The sequence below is a fragment of the Rhinolophus sinicus genome, chromosome 1 (assembly GCF_057876585.1).
Source record: "Rhinolophus sinicus isolate RSI-liver-muscle chromosome 1, RSI-T2T, whole genome shotgun sequence".
NCBI lineage: Eukaryota > Metazoa > Chordata > Mammalia > Chiroptera > Rhinolophidae > Rhinolophus > Rhinolophus sinicus.
The window spans coordinates 54,973,984-54,984,215 of NC_142501.1; positions in this window are offsets into that span (position 1 = coordinate 54,973,984).

Here is a 10,232-nt window from a genome sequence, read left to right on the forward strand (position 1 = left end):
CCCAGCACAGTGGAGCCTTGGAGCAGCCCCCCACCAGATTCTGACAATCCAGAAACCCTCATCCCTCCCCCAATTAGCCAAGACCTGGGGAGTGATGTGGGTTGTAGCGAACACCAATGCAGCAATATTTGGGAACTCTGGGCTGTCAGCAACAGCCCTCCAGAGATCACCAGTTCTGCACCAGTGCCCACCTCCAGCTTCACACCAACCTGCAGCCGTGCAACAGAAGGAGTCGAGGTTTTAATTTTGGAAGCATTTAGGGTACAGAAAGAATTGTGAAGAAATGAGAAGAAACACACACAGCCTGTAGTGAAAGTGGGCCCACTCAGGTCTCTGCAGCTGGGGCCTCGCCCCATAGGCTACAACTGGCTGGACTGAGGTCAAACCAGGGGAGGATTTCCCCACAGTAGTGGGGTATGTGGGGGCCCCTGGGAGACACCTAGCTCCCTTCCCATCCGTTAATTCTGCTGGTCTAGTTCAGCTGCGAGGGGAACAACAGGGGATGGCAACATCTAACTAGGAGGAAAAAAATGTCAAAAATGCTCTGAGCCTGCAGTTTGCTTGTTGACATCTACAGATGCTCACAACTCAAGCTTTCCCGTTGGGCTGCCTCCACCCGCCGCCCCTGCTTTGGCTGGGCGTGTGAATGGGGGCAGAGGAGAGGGCAGGGCAGAAGGGTGTGTGTGTGAACAAGTGAAGTCATCTTCTCTGGGTGGCTCCTTTTAATTAACACCCTGAAAAACTCTCAGCCAGCAAAATTGGGTCTTGCCAATTGGGAGCCCAACCCTTCTGGCTCATCCAGACCCTGGGGGCAGAAGGGGGCAGGAAATCTGAGAGCTGGGAAGGAAGGGGTCTGTTGAAAGCCCGGACATCTGAGAAGTTTTCCCAGTCCTCTGAGGACCTGTTGGCAGGGTAAGATGTTCTCTGGGAAGCTTGGATTCACTTTTTCTGGAGCAAGAGAGTGGAGGTCGGCAAGGCATTGGTGGAACCATCCCTTTGCTGCTGGCTCCCCCGGGGGAGACCAGTCGCTAAAAGTGTCCAGTGTCCCAGCCCTGGAGGTTACACTATAGGATATTACACCCAGGTCCAAGCCAGGGCAAGACGTTCAGGCCTCCCTCTGGCCATTCCAGTTGTACCCAATATTCAAAGCAAAGAGTCACCTGGTCCTTCATGGCTAGAATCTAGTCCCCAGAGTGAGAAGCAGCAAGTTTACTCCGTGAAAGGAACAGAGCAAGCCTCTTTCATCTTCCCTCAAGACCCCCAGGCCCATGGTTCAGACTTGGACTTGTCCATGTCCCTCGGCTCCCCCGAAACCTTCCTCCCGGCAACTGCCTGGTAAAATAACCAGTCTGTGAGGTCCTTCTGGTCTGGTGTATGCAGGTCCCATCTGTTGCATGTGTCTCTCTGTTCTCTGGATCTGACCCCGTTCTCCCCCATTCAGGCTGGAGTTCCAGAGGACAGGGCCTGAGTTTCCTCCTTGCTTCATCCACAGCTCTTGGGACCACAGGGCCATGGGAGGAGCACAGACCTGCTCACTGTGAAAATGGACATGGCAGAAGGGTAGATGGAAGCACTGAGACTCAGGGTTTTTCTGGATGAGGTAGGAGCCCCAAGCTCCATCCCACTGCTGCTTCTACAGAATCACTGTGTGGCCTCATACATGGGGCCTCCCTCTCAGGTCTTGACTCGGTAACCATGGGGTTCCCTTCTAGCTCTGACGGCCTCTGGAACTAGGATTATCCAGTATCCTAATGTGTTAATGGGGGCAGGGAATCCAGGGCAATGGGAGAGTGCTGGAAGAGGAAAGCCTGGAAGACCAGGCTGGTGGTGTGGCCATGGCTTCACAGGAAAAGACTCTCACTCACAGAGCTTTCTCTGAGACGAGAGAACCATTTTCAAATGTCTCCAGTTCTAGGTAGGGGTGGGGGTCAGGAAAGAACTGGGGTTGGGGAGCACAAGGCCCAGGAGAGGGTAGCTCGGCTCTGCCAGGGAGTTCTAGAGAGCTTCTTCACAACACTCCAGTTAGCCATATTATACTGGACACAAAATGTGTTAAGAGGGTAGATCTCATATTAGGTGTTCTTACCACAGTAAAAATAAGATAAAACGGAAGCTACCTGAAACCTGTCCAAGCCCAGAGGGGTATCCCCAGGTGCAGGTGGCCCCTCTCTGGCTGCTTCCAGGGCCCAGCAGCCAAATCCCCACAACTCCTACCCTTCAGAATCCACCAGCCCAGAGAAGTGGTGGGGATGGGCCACCACTGCTGACCCCCAAGCCCTATCCAAAAAGCTAGGCCATCATGTCCCCCCCACCAACTACATGCGCCCCAAATCTTCTGGGGCTCAGCTTGTTAGGAGAGGGTGGAGAAAGGATGGGGTGACTGCTCTCGGGGAACAGAGAGGGGCGTGTTGAAAGAATGAAAGCGTCCTCTCCCTGGGGCTGAGTGGGAGCCAGAGCAGAGCGGGCACCGCCCGACGCGGAGGCCTCCACCCCCCGCCCAGCTGGGCCAGCTGTTCCCATCACACCCTGGGCAGTAAAACTTGCTTTTGTGGTAGTCGTGGGGGTTGCTGTTTTCCTTGGGGATGCTGTTTGTGTCTATGTATCTATATGCAAACACACCTGCTCCTTGCATATGTATTGATGTCTGAGGGTTGGTGGGTGTCTGTGTGCATTGGTGTGTGTTCATGAGTGTGTTTGTGTGGATATATCCACGTAGGTCTGGGCGATCATCGTAGTGACCATTTATTGAGTTATTACAGCCACTTTCCAGCTGTTATTGCCTTTAATCCTCACAACAACCCCATAAGGAAGGTGTTGCAGCTATCCCTATTTTAAATAAACAGAGAGTCGATAATCCACACCAAATCAGACAACTAGTAAGGGACAGAGCTGGGGCACTTGCCTCTCATGCTAAAAATGTCTGTGTGTATGTGTCTTCTCATAGACATGAGAATTTGGGCATAACATCTGCTTGCTTGTCTGTGTCTGTGTGTCTGCACAGTCTCTACCTGCTCAGGTGAATCTGTGCTTATCTGCCTGTGTGTTTTTGCCAAGGCCCAGCCCCTGGCCAGGCCAGGCTCAGTAGCTGGAGTCACCAGAGCCTTAGGAACCATTACCCTCCTGAGAATAGTGACTGTATTTTCTGAAGCACAAAACAGAGCCTGTGGTGCGTCTGACTCTGGACAGAGAACGTTTGCCATCCAATCACAGGAAATGCCGGTGGGAAGCCAGCACACTCCTTTAGTCTGGGAAACAAGGGCAGTCTGGTCTCTTGGAGGTGGGGCTGAGGAGAGACAACTTGGGAAGAGCAGAGGGCAGCAAGAAAGAGGCAATCCCCCCTGTCCCCGGCAGGGCCACCCCTCCCAACCAGCAGGTGGGAGGGCAGGGAGGTGGACCCTGGGAGAGGAGATTGACTCCTTGGCTGGGAGCTCTCACCCCTGAGAGCCCCGTGCCCCGTCTCCTAGTCTCCTACAGCCTCCCTTCGGAGGCACCAACCATGGGATTTGATTGGGTGCTGGGTGCTGGGTGCTGGACCCAAGGGTCTCTCCGGCTGTGCGAGGGGCCCTGGGAACTGGGAGGCCAACGGCCCGCGGCGGGGGCGGAGCCTGAACGGTAGGCCGGGTGGCAGCTGCTGATTCGCTGGGCCTCTTACGCTCCCACGGCTGCCGGAGCCCAGGGCGGTTCCTCTGGGCCCAGCTCAGTGACTCACCCTTCACCCCACCCTGTAGCTGGACAAGTGCCCAGCTGCTTCCACCCAAGGCCCGCCCCGCTAAGCCGAGACAGCCTGACTCAGCAACGGGGTGGGGGGCCCTGCCTGTCTGCCGCCCTGTTCCGTCCTCCCCAGGGATGAGGGACAACAGTGGAGAATGTGTGCATCCCTCTGAGAGAATTGAGCCCTCTGTAGAGGGGGGTCAGTTTGGCATCTGTCCTTGGGGTGGGGGAGACTTCTGTCCCTCTGAAATGAGAAGCTGTGTACCTATCCTTCAGTGGGGTGTCTCTATGTCTCCCTCTCCTGGATCTTTGTGGGTCCAGCTGATGGACTCTGGGTTTTTGGAGTCTTCATGTTGGTCCATTTGGGGTGTCCACCACTTCAAGATCATCTCTGTACCCCACCTCCATCCCTTGAAAACACACCCTAGACACCTCTATGCCTCTGTCTAAGATGGGTACAAAGCTAGGGCTTCAGGAGGCCCAGGCAAGCCTGTCAGGGGCTACATTTGGGGAGTTCTCAGCTCTGGCTCTGCCTACCACACTGAGGGCCCCTGAATGTCAGAGACCAGATGCTCCCCTGTAGTCAGACTCAAGGTGCCCCCTCCAACCCTTCTGGACCTTTCCTGCAAGATCTCACAGTGATCTCAAGGTGATCCCTTAGGAAAGGACCCACATTTGTCCGAGGCCACTGCACACCGAGCCACGTGTTAGGGGCTTCATGTCCATCTCATCTATTGCTTCTCAGGGCAACTTCAAGAGACACTAAGGCATGGAGGGGTGACACAGGTGCAGTATGTGAGAGCCTGGATTTGAACCCAGGTCTGTCTGGAAGATACGCTCTTTCCACTGACTGTGACTGCTCCCTGAACTCCTACCTGGCCCCATTACACTAATGCAAACTTGGGGAAACCACCGACTCCACAGGGAGGCCTAGTTCTCAGCTTTGCCCAGGGCCTCCCATCCCAGGGAGGGTCCCTAATGGCTGTGAGAAGGAGTGGGTGGGGACCAAGGAGGGGAGCAGAAAGATGCTGAGTGTCAGCACATGTGGGCTTTGGAGAAGACAATAGGACATAGGTGCCAGGGCCCCAGTGGTGAGAGGGCTGGGAAGGGACACTGTCAACTGGACACACACACTTCGTAGGACAAACACACACATGCGCAGTGATTGTGGGGCCACCACCCACAAATATACATACCCAGTTTATAGGGGTCGTTGCACACAGACGCGCACACAGGAGTGTGTGTCACACACATGCATGATTCACATGCTGCACACATGTTTTTTAGGATTGCTACAAGTACATATATAAGGCATCAGTGCAGTGGTTACACACAGACTTACAATGGTTTGTGGGTCATTACACACATACTGTCAAAACCACCAAAAAGGGATGATGGGGAGTGGGAAGAACGTGTGAAATTGTTGCAGGAAGAAATTGGTCCCAGGGCCTGACCAAGCCCCAACCCAGGAAGCCCAAACCCCTTCCCTCCCCACACCCACTCACCCTGAACAGGCCACTACCAACCATTTCCACTCTGCTCTCTGGGCCCAAGATCTGAACTACTCACAGACACACAGAGGTATACACATATACACACATACACACACAAGGCCTTGGAAAAAGCTTTCACTGACTCACATAGATGTCTTCCACAAACATGACATACAGAAGCCACACAGGCCTTTCCAGCAAGGGCACACACACAGCAGTCATCTGGGCACACAGCCTTCCCACAAACACATTCGTGCAAGACCCTCACAGAAACATGCCCGGTGCCAGTCCCACACACAAAATCACCTTGGGCCTCACACAGACCCAAGGATACATGCACACAACAAAAGAGGAATACAAATGCATATGCAAATTAAATGAACATACAATAATGAGAGTAAGTGTGTACAGACACACCTCCCCTATCCCAAAGAAATCCTCCCCAGCAAAGACCACTGCCCCCAGCCTTCCCTCTTGGCAAAACAAGGCCCAGGCTTGCCCTATCAGCTCTATCCCCTCCCTGGCCTGAGACAGGCCCTGCCCTACCTGCCCTGACCTGCTTGGGTGGGGCCCTGCCTGCTCCCAGCTGCCAGCTGCCAGCTGCCAGCTCAGCAAAGGGCATGGTGCCCTGTGCTGCTGGCTGCCGTTCCCGCATGTTGCTGGCACCACCCACTCCTCCTAGGCCTGCCACCTCAGCATCTGGGACCCAGCCTCGGCTCCACCTAGCCCATTTCTGCAGGCAGTGGGCATGGTGCCTGATCCCCAGAGCTGGGGTCCAGGAGGAGGGGCCTGCTGGCAAGACCCCACGGGCAAGGGACAGCCCATCCACCCGCTGGTCCCTTCTTCAGATTGACCACTCCTTACCACTATGGAGTCCCCATAGTAACAGGTAACTTCTTGACTGTAGTGAGTAAATACACCCAGAGCTACAATTCCGTCCACGTTGTCTCCTAACCCACAGACATCTGTCCATGCACATGGGCTTTCAAACACACACACACACAGACCAGCACTCCTTCTCACAGTCCCACAACATGCAGCACTGCACACACGACCCCTCAGGCATCCACTCCCACACAGACTCACACAGTATCCTAGGCATTTATACCTGTCCCACAGCCATGCCAGTGCTGGTTCTCAGGGGCAGGTCTCTGAAACCCACCTGGTGTTTGCAGTTCCAGGAAACTGGTGTGGGCTTCATTGTATCCCTGCTCTGTCCGTATTCTGGAGCTATGATAAGCTTGGCTGGGGCAGAGGGCTGGGAGATGGCACCCCAGAAGCCATGCCCTCTCACAGATCGGCTCCCCGGCCATGGGGAAGACAAGCAACATTGGCCAACGGCTGAAGTGAGCACAGGACTGTAGGGACCCCACGGCACCTGAGGTGGACTGGGGAAGAGGATTAGCCCTGGGCCTGCTGCCCAAGGAAGCGGGCCTTGCAAGGGCCGGGTAGCCTGGGTGCTGGAGGAGGAAGGACAATTACAAAATGGTGACAGGCATCGAGGCTAGGGCCTGGGGTTAAAAAGCAGTGGAGTCCTACAGCAAGACTGGGGAGGCCTAGACCTGGGGGGAGACAGGCAGAGGTGTGAATACCCCCAGCCTCTCTCCACTCTCTCCACCCCATGCCCCTCTCTCCCTCCCTCTCCCAGCTTGAGAGTCAAGCGACAGGCATTTAAAAGCACCCACTGTGGTCTTCAGGGGTTGGCCCTGCTTTTTCTTGGTCTGGGTGCTGGTGGCATGACGTGTTCCGTTTGTGAAAATTTGTCAAGTTGTACACTTATGACATGAGTACTTCTCTGTATGTGTGTTATGCTTCAAGGAAAATATTTTTTATAAGTAAATCCCCCAGTGCTTACAGAGCTCTGTGTCTTTGCGGGTTGCTATGAACAGTCTGTGCGAGCCTGCCTGTGCCTGTCTGTGCTTGTGCACGTACAATCTCCCAGGTGGATTATTCTTTGTCTCTGCTGCCTGAGGCCCTCTGCGTGTGCGCTTACCACACATACATGGGCACACAAACGTGCACTCATATACACGCACACGCCTGTCTCCCCTCTGTGATGGTGAGGCTGCAGCTGGGTGGCGGGGGTAGATGTAGTCGGGCCTTGCTTTCATTTAAACAATAGAAATTTACGATCGCCAGCTCTGTGACAGGCACAGGGATACAGAAAGCATCCCAGGCAGACTTGACCTCACTGAGCTCAGCGTCTGCTGGGAGACTAGCAGCACAGTGAAAAGGCCCAAGTGGAGGAGTAGAGGGGAGGCAGGGTGGAGTCCAGCCCCGCCCCGCCCCCCCCCACGTGGAGGTGTGGGGGAGGACTCCCAGGTGGGCCACACAGGAGAGGCGCGTTGCAGGCAGGGGGAAAGCACACACAAAGCCTCAGAGGTGTAAGGGTCTGTGGCTTCCCCTAGGAACCAACAAGGAGTTCAGCTGTTAGAGTGGAAGCGGGGAGCTACAAGGAGGTGGGAGGGGTTGTGTCTTCAGTCAGGTCAGGCAGGCCTTGAGTGCCAAGTTCAGGGCCTCTGAATCCCCAAGGAAGGGGTTTGGGTCGGGTGTGACGTGACCTGAATCAACCCAAAAGAGTGCTATGGAGGCAGGGCACTGACTGGGAGCAAGGACACCCAGGTTTTCACCCCGGCTCTACCCAGACGCTCACTGCCTTCCCTCTCTGAGCCTCCGAAACAGCAGGTTCCCTGGCCTCTGTGCTGCTGACACAGTGCCAGCTGTGTCCGCTCCTCCAGAGCCAGGAACCTTCTCTCCCATGCCTGCTGTGCACATCCTCCTGGGTCCTGCCCACCTCTCCCCAGCTTCACCTGCCAGCCCTTTGTCAGCATTGCCCTCCCACCCTGGCTTCAGTGGGCTCAGCTGATGGAGCCTGGAGCCTGCCACCTGCGAAAAAGGCAGGAGCCAGCAACCGACACCTGGCAATGTGGTGCCCTCTAGTGGAGCACCTGCAGCCTCTTACCTGGAACTCAAACCTCCAGGGCAATCTAGTGGAGGACACACACCTGCAGGAACAGGGCTGCCCCACTCCACTCCTCAGCGCCCTCAGCCCCGCACCACAGCAGTGACTCCTCGTTGCTGGTGTGTACGGCATTGGTGGACGGGGACTGAAACCCACCCCAAGCTCCACTCACCACGCCACACCCTGGCCTAAGGCTGTATCCCCCAGAAGGATAGGAGCTTCTTCTGATTTGCACAAAAGCACCCGGTGGGCTTGTGGTGGCCTGCAAACCAGTGGCCCCCCAGGTCTGGCTCCTGGAAAACGATGCAGGAGGCGGCCCGCTCTATTACTCTAAGGAGCATGTGGAGCGGCTCTTTCCCTGCTCCTCTGCTGCGCCCCAGTGGACACTTGCTGTACCTCCTCTTTGCTCAAATCCTACCTCCTTCGCTGGCACTGTAACCCAGGTCCAGACAAGCTGAGCATCAGGCAACAGGGAAAGATGAAAATCCAGGGCTTTCTGTGTCCCTCGGGGCCCCACCACTGCACTTTCCCCGAATTCCTATACTGGACTCCCAAAGTCTAGCTAATGGAGGCAGGAGCTGGTGGTGGAAGGTTTGCAGCCCCTTTTGTCTGCTTCCCCTCAGTCCCTCCTGTACTGGCTTGAGCTCCTCTGTTGTGGGAACCAAGTCAAGCCTTGTCTATCTGACCTCCATCACCCTACATGAACCAGAGCCCAAAGATATGTATTCTGTGGCCTGTGTGGTCTTGGCCAGGACAGTGTGTTTTCTAAACATTTGAACTAGCTGCCTACATTTAAAAATCAGAAGATTTTATGTAAAATTCAGATTTCCAATTTCTGTTGAAAGTTCTGGGCCCTCTGGGACCACGTCCCCGCATGGCTACAGTAAAGAGGCTGACCCAGTCCTGGCCCCAACATTTGGGGAGCAGGGAAAGGGTGCAAAAGGAGGCCCACAGCCCCCTGCTCTTCTGACCCAGCTCCCTCCCACACCTCGTCCCACGTCCCACACTTGGAGGGGCTTCACTCGCCAGCCCATGGACACCCCAACAGCTCTCTAGGGCATCCGTACCAGCCCAGGCAAAATATATCATGTGAGCTACAAATGCAAGCCATGTATGGATTTTTTTATTTTCTAATAGTCACATTCATAAAGTGAAAAGAAATAGGTGGAATTAACTGTTCAGTATATTTCTTTAACCCAATATATCCAAAATATTATTTCAACATGTAATCAATTTTGAAAATTAATATTTTATGTTCATTTTTTTCTCATACTGTCTTCAAGATCTGACGTGTATTTTATATTTACAGTACATCTCAATGCTGACTAGCTACATGTCAACTCCTCAGCAGCCACGTGTGGCTAGCAGCTACCTAATTGGACAGCTCTAGACACTTCCTCACCCCAAGTCAGCTATCCCTCAGCCACAGTCAGATCTACTGTGTGCAGGAGGCAGTGCCCTGGGAAAGAGCCCAAGGAGTTGAGGAAAGTGAGCTCAGGGCCATCTTGACAGGGATGGGGAAACATGGGCTCTGTCTGGGTGGGCACAATCCTTTGACCCCTCAGACTCCTCACCGGGATGCAGGGTTCAGTCAGAAGGTCACAGAGCAGGGCCTGCTAAACCAAGAACCCATAGCAGGGTGTCTTTGGCCCAGGTATTATAAGTCATTCTAGTTTGCCATCATCCCCGCCATTCCCTTTTATTGTCGTAACAATGAAGTCGAGTGTCAGATGCCATGTCTATACTTGGGCCAACTTATGATAGAGATAAAAAGAAAATTAAACCATCCCTGTGTCCATCTTTCAATCTTCAGTGGGAGAAGGAAAGACTGGAAAGTTTCAAAAAAGACAGTGGAAAGCATAATTCTTGTGGACAGAAGGGATATTCCCACATTTTTCATGTGCAAACAGTTTCATGTGTGTCTATCCAGTTTCTTACCCCAGACCCACTTCCTCCCTTACCTTAGCTGTCTGGCCCCTATGGGCATTTTAATTTTAACCTCCTAAACAAAAACAAAAAAAACAAAAATAAACCTCCCAGTTGCCTATATTCTCATTGTTCCTATA